The following is a 25,134-nucleotide window of genomic DNA, read 5'->3' as shown; positions in this document are numbered from 1 at the left end:
CGCAAGCACATGCGGGACATCAATAACACTAAAACGAGATCAACTTGTTGGTGGTCCAAACAAATTGTCATTGACGGCCACTCAGCTTAAACATTTTAATAAGGCACTAACAGCAAAAACCGGTGTCCGACTTGATTTCTCTGCTGCAGCTATCAAGGACATGACTAAAACCGGTGGAATATTTCCTCTTCTCGCAGCAATACCGGCGTTGATTGCCGCGGCAGCACCAGCCGTAGCAAAAGCCGCAGCACTTGGTGCAGTTGGAACTGCAGCTGGAATGGCACTAAAGAAAGCAACCGGACACGGGTATAAGAAAAAAAAGGGGAGATCCACTCGCGGATCAGGGCTAAGACTACCAGGAACTCCACCATCATGGTATCCAAAAAAATTCTAACGCCGTTGAGCAATTTTGATTTACTCGATGCTGTTAAAAAATTGCGTATAAAACATTTCAGAGGAGTATTTATGCGAGATCAATTACCGACGCGGCCGAATAATCCAGAAACTGGCATTATCAATCTCGACAACAAAGATGGTCCGGGAACTCACTGGGTTGCTTACGCGATCGATCCACGTGGAATTATCTATTTCGATTCGTACGGTTTAGCACCGCCAACTGAGTTTCTCAGGTATGTCCGCGGAGTGCCTCGCACTCTCAACAGCAGATTTTCTAATGTTCCAGTGTGGCAGTCGACGCTACCAACACAAACATTAATTGATCCGCCCATTTGTGGAAACGAGGTTTTAAATGTTCTTGATGCAATCTCAAGAAATCCAGCAACTCCTCCGCATCGAGTAGTGTATGAATATACCGCATCGAGAAATGCTTAGCATTTTCATGCTCGCATTTGAAAAACAGCAATAAGAATAATGGTGGATATTTACGGAAGACCTTTCACAAGAAAAGTCAAACCAAGCACAGATGCTGATCTCTCAAAATATGCGACCCGAGATGAAGTCGATAATCTTTTGAATATAGCTGGAGTTGACCCAGATGAAGTTGCTATTTTTCAGGACAAGCAGGGAAAACTAAGAACGAGCAACATTAAGTGGAATGATATAATTCGCAAAGTTCTTGGAGCTACCAAGGATAACTTCGTTGCATTTAGTGATGGCGGCCGGATCAAGGACTCGAACATATCAATCGCAAGCATCAAAGACAGTATTGATAAAGGTGTTGATAAATGTGTGAAAAAAGCCGGTGACACGATGACAGGCGAACTCAGCATGAATGGAAACAAAATAACCGTTCTAAAAAATCCGGAAGGTCTCGAAGATGCCGCAAACAAACAGTATGTGGACACAGCCCACAGCGTCATAGATACCAAATTATCCACGTTACGAGCTGAGTATGATGTTTATGTGACCCAGTTTGGAAGACTTCGCAGAAACGTTCTTAACACCGTAGATGAGTTCTTCGGGAAACCTAATGCCGTCAGTATGAAACTCACCGAAATTAAGGAAACATTAGATAACGTAGTAAATGGAATTCCGCAGATAATGGAAAAATTTAATTTAATTAAAATTCCTGCCGGAGTAACCCCAAAAAACCTTGTGTGTACGATAAAATCAGAAAGGAAAACATGGTCACAACAAAACAAGACTATTCCATATACTGCAGATGTTACTGGAATATACAGACTGACAGTACTCTCTGCTGTAGAATTTAAGATATCTGCCAGACATTATTTAACTAGCAAGTTTTCCCGAGTTGCGTCTGTGGTGATAAACAAAGGAACCGAAGAAATTTTTACGCTGGAGGCCGAAAATCCGGAAGGATTAGCCACAGTTAATTACTTGTATTGTTTGGAATTTCTCGCCGAAACACCTTAATTGGTCACCGGGTAAAGTAATAATGGAAGCATCCGCGTATAGATACAATCAAGTCCGTGAGTGGCAATCTGAGTTAAAAACTGTCATCGAAGTAACCAGTCAAAAAGTAAAAAAATACCGCAGACGCATAACAGTGTTAGACGTTATGGTTTATTCAGTATCCGCCGTTGTTGCATCCGCGGGAGTAATACTATCAGCGGTCACTCCAGTGACTGCAGTAGTCGCTGCCACGATCTCTGTTTCCGCTGCTACAGCAACAGCAGGAGTTTTCGGCATCATAGCAAAAAAAATATCCTCGTGTGCTAACACAAAATTACACGATTACACGACAAAATTAAATACAGCCACGACCGCATACCAGAAATTATCATCGCTGATATCATCATCGTTAGACGCGCAATCCAGCGACGCTGCGTTGATATCAGATTCTGAATTCAAACTAATGTCAGATGTGTACAATGACTATTTGAAAACTAAACAAATAAATAATGTCAACGGCAACGCCACAGGAACTGCTTCAGCAAATAGTCACAAACACAACACCGGTAAAAACAACGATGATCTCAGTGTCCTCGACGACACCAGAATTCAGCATTAATTTTCCAACTCCAATTGCCGTGAATGAAATCGCATTAGCAAAGCTCAGTGTGTATCACAGCTGGCCTAATGTCAGAGCGGCATCATTTTCCGGTTTGCAGCCAAATAATTCGTTCGTGTTCGGAAAACCAAGTACAGACCCACAACGTGAATTTGAATGGGATACAATTACGCTACCCACTGGGAGTTATCAAATCGAAGAAATCAACAATGAGATACAACGCCAAATAAAACGAACCACCGGCAGGGAATCCAAAATATCTATATCCGCACACGAACCAACACTGTCTACGGTCATTGAAATCTCAACACCGGGATACGCTGTGGATATTTATAACAGCTCAATCAGAACCGTATTAGGATGGCCACAAGACCCTCCCGTCGAGGTTAAAACGCGTCCACCACCACCATCAAAGTCGGATTTTGAGACCAACAAAGAAGCACTACACGACCTCGTCGGGGATCATTTATTATTTACAGATAAATTACAATCCGGCGAGGCCTGGCTTGCAACCCCCCCTCGCCCCTTTGATATAAAGATAGATTTCAAAACCGGGAGATCCCATTATTACATTATAGAAGATGATATTGAAGCTCAGTTTTTTAATCCGATCAAACAAGCACATAAACAACAGCTAGAACTGTTGCGAGTGTATTTTCAAAGTTATATCTTTGATATAACAAGTGGAACTACAAGCAGTTCTCGGAGTGAAAAGCATTCTCGTGATAAAATTATCACCATCATAGAAAAACTAAACAAACTTGCATCCGCGATGGAAATTATAAATCAAAAAATAATCCAGTATCAACTGAATTTCGAGGGCGATCACGGAAACAAAAGAGAATTGGAGTTTTTTGCAACCCGATTTGGTATTTCCGTGAAGGATATTCCAGATTTTAAATTTCCTGGATATAACGCACCTGCGCTACGAAAATCAGTCCAAGTTCTCATCGATGAATCCTACAGAGATATTTCCGCCGCGTACGCGCGAACAAAACCACAACCTGTTATTTTAAAATACGACAACAGTACAGCATCCGATGGCAGACACATATCTCCCGGGATCGTAAATATCACAGATGTTATTGCGGTCAATCTTGTATGTGACGTCATCGACGGTAGCTACAGCGCATCAGATAATACTACGGCGACGCAGGGGTTTATCCTGTATACGTTCACACCAAAAGACCCCCCTGGTTTTCTGATTGTGCAAGAACCAATCAATGTGGTCTATCTGCGGTGTAATAATCCGTGGTTGTCAACGATAAATTTTAAACTCACCGACCAACGGGGGGGGTTGTTGGACCTGCGTGGCGAGACTGTCTCCGTGAACTTACTGGTGAAGTCCTGAAACTCTTCGAGGACAAGGACAAGTCAACGGATCCATAATAATAGTTTTTTTTCTGCAGTGGTCCACTTTCGTCATCGCGTGCAAATACCCCATCAAAACCGGCATCGTTGGAAATGCAAAGCATTTCTGGAAGAGTTTCTCTGGAAGTCCAAAGGACTTCTCATGCGAGTGCTTAGCACGCAGGCGCGCATTTAAAAAAAACGGTTGTGTATAATGTGTGAATACATTCACGCACGAGTTCATATTCATGATAAGCAAATTCTTCACACGGCAATAAAAACCGCATTTGGAAACTCAAAGAGTCAGCCCCCAGAACAGTATTTCCCCGTTAAAATAATCGTTGACGTGTACGGCGACGAAGACTTCTTGTTAACGTCGTCACAATTAACAGAGCTACAGCAAAATAATACAATCACAGTTTGGTGTCAACGAGAACAGATTATGAACTATTCTCATTGTTGTATTGATGTTGAAACGCTTAAGCAAATCCTGAAAATCTGAAATGGAAATGCTTTGCATTTCTGGCTTTAGACTTCCGCTTGAGTTTCTGGCGATGCTAGCATCGCTAGGGCAAAAAAAATAATACACTTTTTTTTTACCCGTGAAATGTGCTTGTGAAATGCTCTGCATTTTCGCTTCCGCTTTGAGTTTCCACGCTAGCTCAGGTTCTACTTTCACTTTGTGCTGTGAGTCACACGCGGCTGTATTTATACTTCCTTGTCGGCCTCGTAGTCACAAATACTAGTATTTTCAGGCATTTCCGTGTCCTTTATATAACCTTTTAACTGCCTCACCCTGGTGCTAATTAATTTTCGAGTCTCATACTCTTGTGACAATCCAAGACGAATCTTCTCAACTGCACGGCACAGTGGAATAAATTCAGATACCTGATTTTCAGTTATCGTGGCAAGTGATCTGTAAATGCGATCTTGCAAACCCTTAATGAACCTATATCTCGCAGAGAGATTGTTCTTTCCCTGCCGTGATAGCTCATTCAAGGATTCAAAATCTGACATAATTGTTTCAGTGTCTAGTAAAATATTAAAACCTCGCTGTTGTAATTCTTTAATTTCAACAAGTATGGTATTTATATTTTCGTGATTCATATTATTATATATTTTCATATTTTTAAATGCATGAAAAATACTAGCATCGCCAAAAAACAAAACGAGACATCCTGGCTTCTAGGATCGAGTTTTCTAGCAAGCCCGGCAAACATTTATTTGACAACACAAACAACCTTTACCTCTGATTCGAGTGTCATAGCAGGCAAAGGCACAATGAACATGTAATCTTATCCTAACTTATCCTAACTTATCCTAAGACGACACAAACATGCAGGGGGGTCATTTTCTACGGTCAGCAGCAGAGCAAAACCATCCATTGAATCGACCATTGGATGGTGCACAAAAGACACCCGCCATTGGCGGATTAAATTTATGGTTTTGCTTGCGCGTGCTGACTTTCGATCGACCCAAAGGTCTTAGGGAGCGATTTCGTATATAACCCAACTGTTACTTGCGAGTTCCAAATTCGCTCTAGTAGTGGGCGGGACTTGTTTAAAATATTTTAATTGTATGTTTTCTTGAGCGCGGTCATATAACAAGCACAGAAGAGCAAAACAGTCGGATATATTCAGTAAAACGAGGATATTGTTTGTAAAAAAATATATATTCTACGGTAAATAAATGATTACATGTTATGAACTCGATAAAATATTTTATCAAGGTGGCTTTCTCAAGGGAGCAAATCCTCTGACGACGACAACTCTGCAGAGCGTTACACACTCGTGGAGGAGTTATCGTCGTTTGTGTCAGCGATAAGAGTTATATAGCAGAATGAAATCTTCTGTTTGAGCTTCTTTGAAAATGCTGTTTTGCGGATCCCATCTGCGACATACTGTACAGCAGGTGGACAAATATCGAAATACCTACTGGCGGCGTTTATTGACTGGAATACAATTTCTTCACCGGTTGCGTTTATGGATTTGATAGCTCTTCTTGCAACTGTTTTACAACGCCCTGTGTTACCCAGTAGGCAGTTCTTGCTCTGAGTGACCACGCGAAGATTGTTTATAGAGTTATCAAGTATGTTACCGTTAATGTGATCAATGACAAAACCCTTAGGGATCACTCCGTTAAAAACCTCATAGACGAAACGATGACATAAATACCTCCCTTTGGTAACAGTAAATCTTAAATAACCAGCATTATCAACTGTACCAACTGGTCGTCTTCGCGTGCAGTGTCGTACTATGCCATCTCGGTTTGCCTCATAATTTGGAATAGTTGGATGTGCAACAAATTCTTGTTCGGGAACAAATTCTTGTTCGGGGACGAATTCTTGATTCATTATACTATAAGCAAATCATTTGTCTAATTCATAATTTGTCTGAAAACTTATTTATGTAATCACGCTCCGAGAACGTGTTCGAGGCTGGATTTTTTTTATCGTAATAACGTTTTAGTTCTCGATAGCGTTTTCCCCCACACGCTGAACATAATTGCGTTTTTCCTCGTACTCCAATGCCGCATCTGATACACGGTATCGGTCCTAGACTCCCACCGCGGACCTGTTGAGCATGTTGTCCACAGTATTCGTGTCTGCATGGTTTGCTACACGGCGCTGATGAATTTAGTTTAATCCACTTGCATTGGTGCATATAATATATTTGTCTATTTAAATACTTGTCTTAATTATAATAATGAGTTTTGAAAGACTATCCAGAATAAAACCTGGAAATCTCCAATTTCCCCGAGGTCGATTCGATCTTGACCGGTTAACTTTTGATCGACGACGACGAGAACTCACACTCGTAATTGGTGTTATCAAGAACGCCAAAGAAGAGTTTCGTCGTGATGGTGCCGCACATGTGTGGTCTTCGTATAAAATCATTTCTGAAAATGCCATCATTGATGGTACCATCAACGATACAATCGCGTCGAACATAATTGGGTATCTCGATGATAAAAAATATTTCATTCAGATAAAATTTATCGTTGGCGTCGACGACACGGAAACAGGTGAAACAACATGGATTATCAGAGACAAACTAGACCCTATTCTTGATGCCCGACGGGGAAAAACCGTCGTCGTAACCAAAGACTCAAACCCGGGAGTACTTGTTGGGATTGATACACCGTATTATGCCAGAGCGTATCCTGTGACCGCAGTCATTTATGGAATTTATCCGATGAAGAAACCACGCGTTGATAAACTCGCCCCGATGAAGATGTCAGAGTCATTGATAAAATCCCCAGGGTTGAATTGTGTAGCCGAGCGAGTAATGGAACATTTTAAAAATGCCGCGCGAGGAAACGGCCTAACACCGCTAAGACAGACTAAAATAGCAGCGTGGGCGGCAAAAGTAGTGGATGAAGGAGCGTCAATAAATGATGTTGCCGAGCTCGAACGATTACTAAAATTTCCTATAACGGTTTCATCGTTGACCGGTGAGGTATTGTACAAGAGTAAATATGATTCCCGTGGAGCACCAATAACTATTATCGATCATAACAGTCACGCCTGGACTGACTCGGTTAGGATATTTCCTCGAGACCGTGTTGTAAAGTATTATCCGGAATTGGAAAATGCTAGTGGTTCCACGAGCGGAAATGCCAGCATTGAAACTCGAAGAGTTTCCATGTTTGATTTTATTTATCAGATAAGTAAAACCGATCCAGTGTCGGTGTGGTTATTCCGAAGTGACCTCGAGGGAGAGTTTGATCAGTTTGTGAAACCCAACGGGGAGGTATACAGAACGGCGGCATTACATCACGAAATGAAAAAACTCGCAGAAAAATATCATGCGACGAACACTGATACGTTACTGACGCAGTGTTTTACTGTCCCGGGTGTTGTCACGCATATAGCCCGAGAACGAAATTCATGGAGACCAACCCCGAAGAGCTTTCTCGAGGATATTCAACAGAGCTGTATCGAATACGGGCACGGTGGTTTGTGGAATACCCAGTATGATCACCGCGATATGATATCCGTGGATATGACGGCGTGTTATCCAGGAAGTTTTCTTGGGCGGGGGGAATGTAGTGAGTATTTTAAACGGTTTGGTCATATTACAAGCTCGATGACAAGAGTTGCCATAAACGGACCATTGCCTGATTTTGACCTGACCGGGGTTGCTTGTGTGTCGTCGTTTAAACTCGCTACGGGTTTACATCCTGTGTGTTATGCTTGGTTTGGTAAACATTTCGTTGAGAAGCGATGGGCACCAATAGTGTTATTGCGATACATGCTTGACAGTCGAATACTGCTGTCGCTGACGGTCAGTGAAGCGATTATATGTTATTGTCGTCAAACCGAAGTTTGGTTGCCAACTCCGCAAGTCATCGAAGAAACTAATAATTTCCAGGAGTATCCAGAATCTTTTATCGACACTATCATCGAAAGAACTCCTAAAATTTCCCAAACTGATGAAAGCGCCGCAAAAGATCTAGGACGAAGAATAATAGGAAAATTTACTCAAGGTGGAGCGTATGATCATAAACTACATCATAGTCGATTAATCATGGACGAGGCCGAATTGGATCTTATTGTCGCTGATGCCGCCACGAATAATACGTTTTGTACCCGCGAAGATGTGTTTCTGTCAAACGGGGAAAAATTAGGAACTGTTTTTAGTTATATCGACGGAGAATCATCTCAGTACACACATTTGAGATCTTCGATGCTAGCTTATGTATCAATAAACCTATTGTCGATGATTAATAGGTTTCCCGTTGACGCAGTGAGAGTTGCAACGGATTCATTCTATATCGATAAAAAACACTTAGCGGCGTTGAATAAGGTTATACCGAATGATCCATCGTGGGGTTCATGGAGAATAAAAAATGAAATGTTGCATGGATATTGTGAATCGGCTGATGTTGAAATCGAGGATGAATATCGCGGCGCAGAAATATCTGGGAAATTTTCAATTTCTACGACAACTTCGCTGCCGCCGGTGCACGATCCTGTTGTGAGACATAGAACAGTTTATCTCAACGGGGCTGGTGGTTCCGGTAAGACAACTCGGGCGATTGAATTATTTCGCGGTTCTGACATGATTGTGCTGACTCCCACACACAGACTTGCCAGGGAGATGAGACAACGGAAAGTTAACGCGTGCACGTATCACAGTTTTTTCAAATACAGCGGCGGCACGTGGACACCTGAACGAATGGGTACGAAATATATCCCTGGAATAATAATCTGGGATGAGATAGACACTGTGCCGTTGGATACATTAAAACAGTTTCTGGATTGGTTGCTAAAGAAAAATACCGCAGTGGTGATGTGCGGCGATCATGGTCAACCACCACCATTTACAGGTGAATCTCCACACACGTGGTTGAAAACTTTTGTAGATTATTATGAGGAAATAACTAATGATGTTAGATCACTCGATGAAACGCTGAAAGAGTTTAAGGCGTTGATCAGGCTACAAACCAATAAAGTCCAATGTGAGATAATGCGTGAAATAATTCCAGAGACTTCGCTGAGCGACTTTTGGGAAACGTGGAAACCAGGTGATTTAATTGTGGCAAGTAGAAAGATAGTCAGGGACACACTTCAGCAGCGGTTATTTCAGTTACATCAGAAGAAATTTCCCATGTTGCCAGTGCCGTTGTGTTATAGACCAGCTGATACGCGATTGCAGAATACCGACGTTGATATACCTGGGAGATCGGAAAAACAGAATTTAGTATTAAATGATATTGTCACAGTTGATATTGATGCTGTTGAACAGGCACTGAAAATGAGCAAATCCCCGTGGACGCTAGGATACGCTATGACCATCCACAGTTCGCAGGGACTAACTATTTCAGATACAACAGTTTGGATTGTTGATGATCGCATCGAGTGGTCAAATTTAGTTTATTTAGCCGTGTCAAGAGTAAGAAGGATAGGTCAGTTACGAAGAATTGTATTAGATGATGTTATCAACGACAGCATCAACAGATCAATCGCTGATGATACAATAAGAAAGAAATTAGCCGGTTACAAACAGAGCGACAAAAAAAATGGCAACGAGTTTGATCTCGACGAAACATTTATTATACAATTACAACAACAGCAGAATAATCACTGCGCGAGTTGTAATTGTTTATTGCTGTGGCAGTATTCGAAAAATAATCCAAGGCAATTTACCGTAGATAGAATAGATAGTAATCGCGGTCATACGCGTGAAAATGTGATGTTGACCTGTCTTGAGTGTAATCGACGCAGAGGTGCTGCTGCAGTTATTTAAGTGATCGAGGTGGTAATTGTGTATCCGCGGGGATCACCTGAAGTTGCTCGCGTGTGAACCCACGCTGAGGAGCAGTTGAATCTAATCTGTAGATTGCGTTTCTCCCAGTTGATCTGGTTATGCTAGATATCTTATGTGTTGTAACGCTCCATATAGGATCAGTTGCCCTTTTTTTTCCTCCTTCGAGTTCGCCGGGTTCGTATAAATACCTAACGGTGACATTACCCAGCAACGGGGACGCTAGCGTCGTTGGCTGCGTTGAAACACGTTCACTGACGCGGGGTATATATTTTTTTGTGATTGCATTTACAGGTCTCATGTTTGTTGTTCTGGTAATTTCATTATTCAGTGCGGCTATCACGTTTGGCAGTCTTGCAACCCATTCACGAGATCTCGTATCGTAAATGAATTCCCTCGCGTACTGGTATCCGAATAATCTCTCAGCGAGTGTTCTATTAAATCGCTCAACAATTGCCTGATCCCGATGAATTTCAGTATGTCCTCGTCGTATGGTAACGTTATGCTGCTTTGTCAGTGATGACACCGCGCCCTGAAATTCTTTACCAGGATCAACTTGTAATAATCGTGGCCAGTTTAGAGGTCCTCGCTGATAAATTCGCGAAAACGCAGAGGCGACTTCGGACGCTGTTTTAGTCGCTAACGGTTCTGCTTCTTTGTATCTACTAGCAACATCAACTACTGTTAGCGCGTATTTGTATATTTTTCTGCGGACAGTATCATGAGGCAGGAATAGTATGTCAGCCTGATGAACTTCATTGGGGGTACTAACATCAAAATGTGCAAAGTTGATTTGTCGAGGTGGTGGTAAGTAGATTTGCCATATTGCTTGTTTTGACAGCCATTTTTTGGCAACCTCGCGTGTTACTGATGCCGCGTTGGCGAGTTTATTAATTGCTGAGTTACCTCTCCAGTATCCGATTGGGGAATAATAAATCGCTTGCATGGAAACACTAGCGTTGGAAGTCCTTGGACTTGTCTGCATCGTTATTAATTATCCAGCGCCTAATGCTAATTTAGATTTCATCGCTGATCTTACTAACCAATTAGCGAGTGACTCCCTAAATGATTTATTTTTTATGGCGCTTAGTGCATGAATTAATTTCACATCCGCGATATGCCTGTCTTGTAGATCTTTACTTCGATAAGCAATATCATGTATGTGACACGCTGCGTCGATAGCGTTTATCGGATACTCGCCGGGTTTGGGCTGATCGTTGCTGTCAAGCCTGATATCTAGTCGTGTTCCCGGACCGCAGTAATTGTATCCTGGGAGATGTTTTTCTCCGGGATATTTAGCCCAAGGGGTACCTGGAAGTCGTCCGAGGGCGGCTGCAATGTCACCTCCGCTGACTTTGTCAGGCTTTTTTTTTGAAATCTAAATTTTTTTGTGCCACATCGCGTACACGTACCTGAAGTTGCTAGTCTGTTATTTTTTGTTGTAACCGTTGTTAGATCATTCGTAGGGGTTTGTGCCTTACACTTCACACAATATAGATCCATAATTATTATTCCTTATATACAAATGGAGATCACTGATTTTTCTGCGACGCGAAGGAAAGAACCAGTCAAGCATAATTCAGTGCTACCAAACTCTATTAGGATGATCATCATAGGACCGTCAGGATCAGGTAAAACACAGCTGTTGCTGAACATGATAATGAAGTGGATGAAATGGGACAAACTATACTTGATAGCTCCGTCTGTGGATGATCAACGTTGTTATGATGTTATAAAAGATTTTAATGAGAGTGCAAAAGCGCTGAGTGAAGACGGCGAGGATGTTGTTGAATTTATAACTGATATTGAAGAAGCTCCGTCCGTGGAAGACCTCGACGGGGGAATAAATAACCTAGTAGTGTACGATGATGTGATGCTGGACAAGCAAAAAAATCCTGCAAGAATATTTTCACGAGGTCGTCATAAAAACACCGATGTGATTTATGTTACTCAGCGTTACACACAAATTCCAAAAGTAATCAGGGATAACTGTAATCTTCTTGCTGTGTTTAATGGAGTTGATGTTCACACGCTGAGAAATATTCATCAGACATGGTGTAGCGGCGATATGGATATTAATAAGTTTAAGAATTTCTTTAGTCGCGCTCAAAGAAACCAGCATGGATTTGTGACAATAAATTTACACGATCCCAGAACAAGATACCGTATCGGACTTGATACACTGTATGGTTAACATAAAAATGTTTTCTTGGCGCGTTAACGCGCTCGGAAACTCATTTCGTAGAGCAGCAGAGGGGGCGCAAACTACACCTGATTTTCAATGATACCTCACCGTGGAAATTATGTCGGCGGAGTCGGATTTATTGAAGTAACTCGCGTTATATCAGCGGAAATACAAAGCATTTTCAAGGACATTTTTTTTTGTCCTGTATTCTGAATAGAAGGGTTATTTCGTCGAAATAAGCCTTCTATCGAGGAATAGTTTCCTGGAGGGGTTTATTGTGAAAATAGTTTCGGTCTGTTCGCGCCCTCTGCTGCTATTACTATTATGGTAAAGAAAATGTTAATTCTAAAAAGTACGATGCCTATCTGTGACCCAAGAAGCTAGGTTGAAAAAAATGCATACATATTGTCAAAACGCCACTACCCACGCAATTATGTATAGCAACTGAACATTTCCATCCAACGATTGGTAGTAGTAGTAGTAGTAGTGGTAGTAGCAGCAGTAGTAGTAGTAGTAGTAGTATTTACATTTACTTACCTCGAGTCCTGAGATACATTCTGTGAAAAGATATGGATATCTGTATAACTCATTGCATTTGAAGTGTGTCTTGTCAGATTAATGTCATGCCACTGTTTGTTTCCCACGAACATATATGGAATGCAATCAAAACTTAAGTCATAAGTTTGTGCCCATTACACACTGTACATACACCTAACTGTTTATTGGAAAAAGAGGACAGGTCTTTTCAGGAAGGAACTTGTTCTATATTGTGGGATTTAGCAGTTAAAAATAGTGACATGTATTCACAATTACGTGTAGCTAATTTTGATTTATTTATTTAATGGCGCGATTAATAGTAGGGGTTATATATTGGTATGCTGGAATATATATTTGACTTCTAATCCGAACAGTTTTAATGTAGTTTACTTTTGATTATATACTTACCTGTGAAATGAAGAAAATTATTGGCGAAATAATGTTCATATTTTTTTTAATTCCTACATGTCCACAAGAGACAATATATTCTTAAATGTTCGAACTTACTTTATGGTCAAACATGATAAAGTAATTAACAAAATGTCATAAATGTAATGTACTGCGACAACCCATGAAAATGAGGTGAATTTATGAAAAAGGGGTGGGGTATTGTATTGAAGAGTGAGCTGAATCATCCACTCTTCGATTCTGAAGCTCATTTGACATTTAAGAGAAAGAAATTATAATCCTTTAAAATCTAGATAGTTTGCATAGTATTGTACCGCAATAAGATGTATTTTAACTCGTGACTTCGCTATTCGCTAAATGGTCACGTTTTATTTTTGTACAAGGCGATGAAACATATCAGGATGAATGTGTGTATGCGAGTAATGCCGACCACTTCATTCGACATTTTTGACTTATACACATTGTAAACTTTGGGATATAGTTGGGGATGGGGTTCTATAAATGTTCACAGACGTGAATAAACTTAGATCTACCCTCCCTAGAGTAGAGCTAGGGAGGTGGCGGGTCGTTTTACATACCATGAAAACTACTTCTGATTTGTTAGTCTATTATGTCTGCGAATTAGTATTTATGACCTTACTGCTATGCCACGTGTCTATACACAAGCATGACACTCGTTAGACATGCTTCCTGACACACAATTGTAGCCAGTGATCTTAACATGGAGATTATTCACATCCCTGGCAGTCTAATTGTGCACCACAGATTATGATCCAAATTTCTCAATGGACATATTTGTATCGCAAACGACTATCTCTTTGGGGCACATGTCTCTGTGGTGGATAAAACACGTGGATTATAATGCAAATATCGTCTCTTTATGTATGGATAATGATACTGCAAATAATAATAATAATAATAATAATAACAATAATAGTAATAATAATAATGGCTATTGTCGTTATTATTATTGCTATTATTATTATTATTATTATTATTTGTAGCGTGAACATAATTGTCAGCATATCGAACTAAGATGTAAAATTGGTTCACTCCTTCAGGCACTGACAAAGTTTATCCTTTATCACTTTAATACGAGTGGTCCCATATACAGAAGAAGTTTTATGAGGTACATATCGTTACGCAATTTTTAAAAATTTTCGCCTCTCCCAAATAAGACCGTGAACTTTAAATCGTTACGCCTTACATAATGACTCATGATTTTTGGCCTTTTTTTAAAACGTGTTTCAATCTAACACGTGTATTTGGCTTTCGTAGAAATGATGGTCAAATTATGAACCCGATGCCTTTCTTAAGTGCGACAATTTTGTACCCGGCTGGGTACACGTGTTGCGCAACTGGTTTATATGGTGATCAATTTTAAAGTTTACAAGACTCTCTTGTTAAATAATGGCCACTGAACTGCTTACAAATACACTTGTCGATTATAAATTCAAGGCAAGATCGTTATCTTCATTACAAATATAGCATAAAGCAAAAAATGATTAGCTGTGAATTAAAAGATTGTAACATTAAGCAAAGGCGGTGAGTTATAACGCTAAAAAAATAATAGAATAATATGGAAACTAAATAGAATTGAAAATGTATTCATTATTATATACTCTTTATTCTCCGTTAACATTACATTGTTATAATCGTGCAGCATTTTACGAAACTGAACACCTTGATATTACACGCACATGCATGACACGTGTGCCTAAAAATAGTATAGTGTATTAGGAACTATTTGGTAAACAAACCATGTACACTCATGTGGTAACATTTAGGCTTTAGTTTAATAGATTTGTTTATTGATGAATTGAAGCAGATGTTTCTTCTATTGGAAAGCAGATATGATGCATGAACAATGTGGACGAGTTCACTGAGTAACAACAACTTTCGACAAGAAAATGAATGAAAGCGATATTCGCAATGTCCACAACAGACGTGAGAGACGCTGTATTGAAAATATCACTCTCTTCATTTAAATAGTTATGTAGGAGAAACGTTCGTAACCTTTTGTTAATGGAATGATTCAGACTATGGGCAGTGTTCTCTGGGGTATATCAAAATAGCTTAGTAGAGCATGCTGAGGGAACGGGCTATTTCATATCTATCAGAGACATACCGTTTTATAAGCAAAAGTCCTAAATTCTAAGACAAAATGCAAGTGAAGGTTATGGTAAAAAAATGTAAGGGCCTCAGAGCCGATACACCAAGGTTGATGACGAGCACGTGACTAAGTTCAAGTTGCTCTGGGCAATACAATGTGCACATTTATATTCTTATTGCTTATTAATGAATCTACGTTGTGTATTTATTTTGCAATACAGTAGAGTTTCAATTATTTTGTTCCTTGTAGTGTATTTTGTATCTCTCTTTTTTTATTAAATCGTTCATATTTTCCGGTACCAATGCAAACGCCCCCTATTATTGAAGAGAGCACCAGCCAATTATATAAATTACAAGTTACAGTCGAGATTTATCTCTTCTCGGTTGCGGTAGTGTTGGCTTAAAATAATAAACAGGGAGTGTAACCACGGTGGATTTGTCGGTGAACTCATCATGAAAACAACAACCCCTTAGTGTTTTCATCGCTGGCTGTGCCATTATGACTTAGTGTTAGCAAGCATTAATATTACATCGCCAACCAGGCCTCGAATTGGTATTGGTACATCAGGGTGATCCCAATTATTGATTTCTATTTGACCCTTAACGAGATTATAATTCAGTGTATATGAAGGTTTGTTAAAGTCACCTTGATGCAGACTTTCAACAAGTGGAACAAAATAACCATCGATATTTGCATCACTAGTCAGCTAGGGCAACACTCCGTCTGCAAACTACATTACCTGCATATATTCATGAATCTAATTTAAACACAGATGGTTACGTAGCGTCCAGATAGATGGTTAGTCCTTACAAAAGGATCTCAACTCCAGCAATTGATTTTACTACTGCCGCATGTGTAAAAGATCCTTTAACATTATCGCTACTGATCACATGCATATAATTATCTAACATGCTGGTCACTATTTAACAATATTCTGAACGCACAATACCTGATATAAAGTACTTAGACAATGAGTAAATACGATAAAGACTGGAGCACCTTCAAGATGTGAGAATTATGTAGATTAAAGTCACGCAGAAAAAAATGTAAGCTGACCACTCGTTCTATCATTTTTCCAAGTCCATTGCTAATTAATAAGGATACACGAGTGGTTACCATTCAACGAAATATGCCAAACTTTGTTACTATACGCGGTGGTAGGGGGAATTTGTGAATGTAAATTGACTTGTTCTGTCACCTTATCTCAGCCCACTGCTAAGTAATAAGAATTCATCAAAGATTATTATTCCTCTAAAAATGCCAAATGTTGTTATCATACGTGGTGAGGAAGGCTATTCTGTAATATTCACAATTATGTACTATTTAGCCGTAACCTCGGCTTTATCACTGTAACTCTTGATAAACGCAATCGACACACCAGTCTCTTTTCATCCGATTTCATTGATTTTAGCTAGATTTCTGCGACATAGCCATGCAGTTTCAAAGCAACATCTTGAATGTACATATTCGATATTCAAAGTTTTCAAGTTTGATTTTCAATAATCACAGCAACTCGGCTGCTAAACTCAGTCAAATCCTCCTTGGTAACAAACCTGGTCAGATCTAATTAGAGTCACGTTGTCGGGTGGTATATCAACATTCCTCCGTCTACTATTAAGTGTATTGTCTGTGTATAATGTAAACTTAATACGCTTGTGTTGGGTTGGTGAACGCTTTGTTGCTCGCAATCCTCCAGCGGTTTTATCTCCACATATATCGCCATTCAGCGGGAACGGCATGTAACGATAGGATTGAATAATACGGTGGTTGTCGTCCTGTACCCCAAGTTAACTAATCAAAAATGTTAAATGGCAATCGTTTTTGTATTGCGCTCGTTATTTTTGCAGGTTCTTTGGGCCAATGCCAATATCAGCTTTATGATGGGACGTTATATTTTGAAAGTGTAACAGGTTTAAAAATTATGTTCCAAATCTACGAAATTTCCACATGGGTGTTTAGAACACTTATTTGACCACATGTACCCTCCAGTAACATTATTGACAGAAAATATTGTACCAAAACTATGTTACGACAGGCTGAAGCCGCACATACATGGAAATATATATATATATATATATATATATATATATATATATATATATATATATATATATATATATATATATATTGACAACGAACTGTCTGAAGAACTTCATTTGTTCCAATCCTGAGAAATCTGCATACACATTTCTATGTTTTGATGCCGAAGCATATATGACCATAGATTGTGGTTTTGTCTTCGAAGTTAAGTAAAATTTATTCAATGGATTCCTGATGACTGCATAACCACACAGCAACTTCAGACACTTCTATGTGGTCGATTTACATCTTACTGCTGTTTGCACATTATCTCCAATTTTTCTTGAAACGCCACTAACACTTGTTTTTGTGTGGTAAGGCCATGGGGGGTATTTATGTGCCACGTATACTGTCCCCTATTATTGGTTATTAGGTGCTAGTCTGTTACGTTCGCGAGAAAGTACATCATTGAAGAAGATCCTCATCACATCAACGACAACACAAGATAATGTATGGTCCGAGAAGGGATTTACACAGATGTTCAAATGATAATGTTGACAAGATCATTTTAACAACGATGGTAGCACCCTAACGACAAATTGCGTCGTTGGACTATCCCTTGAGGAAAATGTGATATTTTTTTATTCCGAAAATAGCCATGTGTTCATCTCTGAAAAGCCAGATATTTGTGTGAGTGGAGTAGCACACTAAAACTTAACTGAGTCTTCATGAAGTTGTTCTCGGCCTTGTGCAAATTCACTGCTGAACTTATCATTAACGCTAGCGATTAGATCTTGTACATCTGTACATCGTTGCTTGCATGATTTTGAGGTCGCTTAATTGTATATTGTCTATGATCTGCATGATTGGTGTATCTTTGATAAACGTCATAGTTGGGTCCACTGATCTAGGCTTACCATCATTATATCTGGCGATTCTTTAAATCGTTGCGGCAATGGCGGTGCTGTCGAGAATTGCTACAATTTAACTTCCTTTGATGAAACGACGTGCGCTGCTAAGTCACGATGTCATTAATGACAAAGCCAACTCCGACAGCGTCGTAGTATTATTTACTGTCCTACGGTATATATGTGTGTATATTTGAATTCTGCTATCGTTCATTATTGGTTTCGGCTAGTACATTGTGCGAAACAATCGCACTTGTGAACAGTATTTCGATTATAGCCTACCGTGTTTAACCGTCAAACTTTTGAAGGAACTTTTAAGATTGAACCATGAGACTGTCAGCAGACAGAAGGGCACACCAGTGGCACGTATATCTAATTTGAAGGAAGTAGGATGCCTCTCAGTCGGAAGAATATTGTATGTGTGATGTTGACAGTCAGCTTCCTAGTAATCCAGCAGCTCACAATCTATTGTGCCTTTCCCGAAACCGCTGAGTGGACTAGAGATTTAAAACAATTACCAGAAGCTAATTTCCATCAGATTTCTGATTATTTCTTTCAGAAAACATAAACAAAATCCGGCTCGTCGGTAAATGAAATGAACCAATCATGAAAAAGAACCTGCATACTCAGTTTTCGTTGAAGTCATGTCAATGACAATAAAGTTCCAATTAACCGAACCCTTGATTGTATACATATAAAAGTGATTGCATCTATGAGAAAAAGAAACCAAATGCAATTTTTTCTGAAGACTGTCTTGTAATCTTGTGAAGTTTGTCATGTGCTTTCTTTGGCAAAAGGGTTGATTTTAGTCAAGGAGATGCTCAGTTAGGGTCAAATATCACAAAGGTGGGTGGGTGAGGTTTTTAATAATTATTATGGCGTAAGCTGTTGTTATAGATGTAAATTCACATGCAATTAGCGTGAATGTATGACCCAGTGAGTCCGCATAATTTACCGATATATTTTAAAAGATTCTTTATGAGTATCACGTGACTGTTTGTATTCAATCGGATATATATATGGATGGAAGTATAGTATGTACTCTGTATCAATGATATACCACGAGATGTATACATTTTTCATTAAAAGTAAACCAGGCTTGTCGAGTTTCCTTTTAATGAAAAATGTATTCAGCGAGTGGTATATTTTTGATGCAGCGTACATACCAAACATATGTTTTATTTATAGCACATACTAATACACATGATTGCACTTTGAATGGAGTTAACATATGCTCCGGGCAACTGTGTATTGACCGAGTAAATGAACTCCTCACATCCCTGCAAGTGTGTCCGCTACAAAATGTATTTCTACGATTTTTCTTGTTGTTTACAATCACATATGCAAATCGATAAGTTATTGTATTCTTTATGAGTTTCTATTTTTATTCACATTTATTATGTCAATATAAGACACACTCATGATTTAAACATGAAATATGTTTTTCATGAAGAAAGTAGTGTACTACAAAGACGGTTGAAATCTTGTACACTGAACCTGAACTGTCAGGCATTCACGAAGTGGCGTATGGAAATTAGCGTGGAATAGAAAATAAGCGAAATGACGAACCAACAAGAGGTCATTAAAATATTTTAATATATTGACAGTTCATCTAATACTCTCTCTCTCTCTCTCTCTCTCTCTCTCTCTCTCTCTCTCTCTCCTTTGGACGGTTTGACTAAACTTGGCCATCACTCGCAGGTCCAAAGACATTACCGTATGACACAATCTACAACGCCCATATTTGCATGGGTTTTCGCCTGATCTAGCTGCGATAATCCGGGGGGGGGGGGGGCGGCCATTTTTTATTTAATAACTTATAATCGATTTTTAAAACACTATAATAGATATGAGAAACAAGAACAACAAAGCATTAAATAGGCTACAGTATGTGTGCCTTTTAGCCAAATTTAACGTATATGATTAGTGTCGACAGGCTATTGCACCTACGTATCATTGATATCACGAACACTGTAGATAGATCCCAAGGAAAGCGTAAATATACCGGTACGACGAACCAGACTACTGTAGGTTGCTTGGTACAAGTTCAGTTTTAATGTTTTCGTCTAGCGCAATATGTTTTTCTCTCTCACTCCAGATTTTTGCTTATTGTGTCCCTTCCGCAAAAGAGGGCAGAGGGGATTGGATAAAAGAAAGGATTCCGATAAAATTGTGCACTATTTTAATTTCATTTAGAAAACAGGAACTATTAATACTTTTTATAGTTATTTTCATATGTCATTTATGATCAATGAATGAGTATAAATACATTATTGATCTATACGCCTGCATTTGAAAAAAATGTTTATATACTCGTATTATTGCGCCATGTGTATTTGTGTATGTGATTAATCAACACGCACATAAACTGTATTAAACGTACTATTCAAAGGTTATTTATGGCACGTAAGACGACAATAGTATATAAAATCGCTACCGTTTGAATCAGTCATTTGTGTTCTTAAACTGGAATTAATGTATAAGTCGTGATGCTTTGCATAATCAATTTCCAGCTGGCATTAAAATAGCATGTCCGGTTACACGTAACGTTGATCAATAAAGTATCTATATAAATCTTGTCGTTATGTAAATATTATCATTTACATTGCCCAGAGCTTTAAGAACTGCACCTTTACAGCGGTGCAGGTAAAGTAGATAAGAGTGATATAATTTGCAAATGAGGTGCAACAATTTAGTTCGAAGTTTGCATGATCTATTCGGCCGTGTATATGCGACACATATTTGTTGCTTGTGTTGAGATTTTTAAAGTGCCGAAATATGACGTCTTGAGTAAACGTCCGCTGGAAATGACCAAATAACCAATGTTTATAGCAATACTTGTTGCCAGAACACGATACTAATTCCTTTGAATTACTCATTCCCTTTTGATAGATAAATCTTATACAGCAAAACATAAATCTTATAAAATGGTTTGACGAGACATAAATGTTTACATTTTAATCTCATTTGTATTTCAACATAGTAATTTGAGTTACATGGAAACTTCTTTATATCAAATTACATTACAATAGGAACACAATTCGTCCCATGTGGGGAATTATAAATACATGCGGTTTAATTTCATTTGGATGGCCACGTGACAGTTTAAGTAGATGTTTATACTATGTGCATTCATCCTTACGCACGAATGACATGATTGATGTTTATTCTTCATTCGGTTGTACGCTGATTGTCCCTGTTAATAAATATATAAAAATTAACATTTTATTTTCTCAGTTTTAAGTTGAGCGTCTCCTATGCTATATACTCTGATAGAATCAACCGAGGACGCGGTATAGAGAGAATCATGGTCGAATGCTAACTTTATTTCGGGATGCAGGCTGAGTTAATCCGACAGAACCAAATAACATACACACGGGTTCGATGTGTCGTATCCCCTTACGCACATTCACCCTGTAAATGCACTCATGCAAACGTCACGATGGAGGCACCAATGACGTAATGACAACGGGGCAGGTGCTCCTGCAGATGCCTCTGAAGAATTTCTCTTTCATTTCTTAGGTTTCGTATCTGATTTCTCAAAGATATATTGTTAGACTCAAATTTCTGCGTTTTCTGAAATGAAGTAAATAAACATCATGTTCACCACAAGCATCATCATCTTCATCATCATCATCATCATCATCATTTATATATATTTCCCTCCCTCCTACGCACAACAAACACACGCACATTCGGATTGTGCTATTTTAAACATTTTACGGGACACCAAAACACTAATCGTTAATTATGAGTCAGTTTTCTTTATCCTTATCCAAGTGGGTTAATTTCACCATTTGTTTCAATCCTGTACAATGCCGTTAAAATTTCGGACAATTGTAAATCATTAGGTCTGAAAGATTCCCTACCGTTGGCAGACCTATCATGGGTCATTTACATTGTACGAGGTTCAGATACCTCAAATTTTGGCTTTTCAGTAAAGTCAAAAGACAATCCTTCCTTTCCCTCTGTCACCCTCTTTATCTGAATTTCGCTTATTAATTCCTCCTTTATTATTGGCATCATATCGTTGTTTTCTTGCGCCTTCACTGATGCGAGACTTAGACTGGGGTCACTAGAACAGAAACCCGAAAACACGGGGAATTGGTGCAACGTTAAGGGCAGCGCGCTGGCTGCTAATGTTCCGCAATCAGTTCCTCTGTCCATATAAAGTGTCACGTTTACAATGGAATTAAAATCTTTTGTACATGGTTATAGCTGAAATAAATAAAACATATTTGTGACAATCCATCCATAGATTATTCAAACCATCAGTATGTCATTAATAATAATAATAATAATAATAATAATAATTTAAAAATTATGAATAATTACTATAATATGATCACTCTTACCTTTGCTTCTCTACTTTTCCATTTTATCCATTTTTTCCTCTCCTAACCCCACCCCCGCTACATTTGTATCCATGTACATAAAACACTTTCTACTTCTATTTTATCATCGTCTATTGAAAAGAAAGCAAACATACTTATATCAGAGTAGGGTGATTTGGGGAAGGTCTATTTGTAGAATGTATACAGTGGATACCTTTCACTCCCTCTCCCTGTCGTGATTTTTGTTTTCTTTCTTCTCCTCTATACGCTCTTCTATTTGATAAATTCGTTAAGACTCGTTCTGGTAAGTGGTGATCTCTCTGTCGTAAATTTCTGACTGAACATTATTGAAGGTATCTCTGTTGTTTTGTTTTATTTTTTTATACCGGGCTAAGCCTGAATGTAGATACTTACTTGTACTGACTTCACTATTCGGTGACCAAAGTATAGATCTCCAATAATTTTCAATATACATACAATATAAGAGTATATACATACTCTTCATGTGTCCAGAGACAGTGTTAATCATGTGGTACACTATCGTGGTAGTGTCAATGCACAACAATTTGAGCATTTTGTGGAAAACTGAAGAAGGAATCAAGAATCATGATACAATATATACCTCACATTCTTCCAGTCCAATTCTGTTGACTAAGTATTATATTTCCAAAAATCCCATCAATATGTTTTAGTTTTTAAATCACAATGGTATTCTTATTTCTTTAACCTGAAGCTAAAACATACCTCAATAAACTCAGAAAAGGCGGTAATGATTGTTGTTCATGTTTTCCTGCTACAAGTAAAGATCAGAACGATAAGTAAATATTAATTTAATATACAAGTGGGACATATTCTGGCCTGAAGGGGTATGGTCTGGCCCAGGCTATTTTACACCCCCGGGCATAGTTTAGCCTAGGACACTTTATTCCCCGGTGTATACTCTGGCCTGGGCCAAACTATACCCGGGTTTATTCTGGGCAGGGGTTAATTTGGCCTGCTGTACCTGTTCAAAAGATAGTACACCGGCGTATTAACCCTTCGAGCCATTCGTTGATGTCTCAGATCTGCGCTTTTGTAATTCATATATAAGGTAAAACATTCCCTTGCGTCTCGTATTTCATTCTTTAATACTATTTTATTGGTGTTTTGTCTTCCTTTGTTTGTATATGAATTCCGAATATAATAACTATGAACTAATTTGTATTTCCAATCTAATTTTAGCCATCTGAGTTTTGGGTCACCTGATATATTACCTGGAAGATTGACCAATACTTTAACCTACATTGTCTCAAGTGTCAAGTAATTTATTTGAGTTGTAGTGCCTATTGTATTCCTTTCGAAGTATGACCTGGTATCCTAAGATCTTCATGACGATCGATAAGGAAACTGCAAGATAACGTTTCCTATGTTGGAATATCGGAAACTTCCCATAAATAATCTCTCAGATCAGGAATATGCATAAAAACTTTCATTTCCTTATTTTCCGCCACGTGGGTAACTAATATCGAAGAATTTAAATAGAACGAAATTGTTTTATTTGCAATAAAATGATAACATACACATCGTCACTGTTAACTATATTACCACCAATATTTCGAATATTTAGAAAGTTAGAGTATATGTGAATATATATATATATATATATATATATATATATATATATATATATATATATATATATATATATATATACACGTTTGTGTGTCTTTGTATGTGTGCGCGTGTGTGTGTTTCATCTCTTGCGTAAAAGTTTCATGTGGTACGGTAGTTTGTGATATATGCAAACGAATGTGTTTGCGTGTAGATAGTGACTGTTTAGTGGACGAACCAACGTGAAAAGAGTCTAGCGAAATTATAAATGTTTTGGATACTGGAGATTTATGCTACAGACATAATTAGCTAATAAGTTTTCAAAAAATAATATAATATATCAAGGTTTGTCAACAAATGAAAGTTACATACCAAACTTTCTCATGCTCGCATATATTTTGTTCAACATGATTAATTGCTTTAATTGTAAATTGAGACCGATTATATCATTATAAAATTCAGTTAATTTTTTAAAGATACCTCAGATGTAGGTAATATATAATGCAACGTTAACATTACTGAGCATTCACGACTATAGAACTTCGAATACCAAAAACAGACATCATGAATTAATTTGTAATTTGATCACCTCTCATACGACATAAGTGATGTGGACTAAGGTGTCCTTCAGCGCTCTAAGTTTTCAATATGTGTGTTCAGTTAAAATGGCTGCAGTTTGACGTTGTACACATGACCAAGTATTTTTTAATTCCCTCTAAAAGTCTTTAAAGGTAATATAATATACTAGGTCGCATGCACCGAACCACCCCCACCGCAATGCAATTTTTAAAATTTTTTTTTTACAGGTCCTGGTGTATTCCATCGACATATGTATTTTTCGCATATATTCGTGTTCAGAAACAAATGGTGCGGTACGTGTTAAAAGCTACAATGTCTGCAAAACTATAGGAATGCTAGTATAGTCAAGTAGTGACTTACTCTCTCTCTCTCTCTCTCTCTCTCTCTCTCTCTCTCTCTCTCTCTCTCTCT

General features: G+C 38.5%; 1 protein-coding gene across 3 annotated transcripts in view; it reads right to left on the bottom strand.

Annotated features, from left to right (window-relative positions):
* The window catches only part of LOC149781600 (cyclic AMP-dependent transcription factor ATF-3-like), a 148,001-nt gene extending 135,064 nt beyond the window's left edge, over window positions 1-12,937 (bottom strand). For all 3 annotated transcript variants that reach the window (XM_089935653.1, XM_089935650.1, XM_089935651.1), the window contains exon 1: window positions 12,773-12,937. The gene's annotated coding sequence lies outside the window, so the exon portion shown is untranslated. The remainder of the gene's footprint in view (window positions 1-12,772) is intronic.
* Window positions 12,938-25,134: the final 12,197 nt, after the last annotated feature.

Source organism: Sinohyriopsis cumingii, chromosome 15 (assembly GCF_028554795.1).
Source record: "Sinohyriopsis cumingii isolate HCF-2022 chromosome 15, ASM2855479v2, whole genome shotgun sequence".
Lineage (NCBI taxonomy): Eukaryota > Metazoa > Mollusca > Bivalvia > Unionida > Unionidae > Sinohyriopsis > Sinohyriopsis cumingii.
This window is presented reverse-complemented; position numbering and strand designations above follow the sequence as displayed.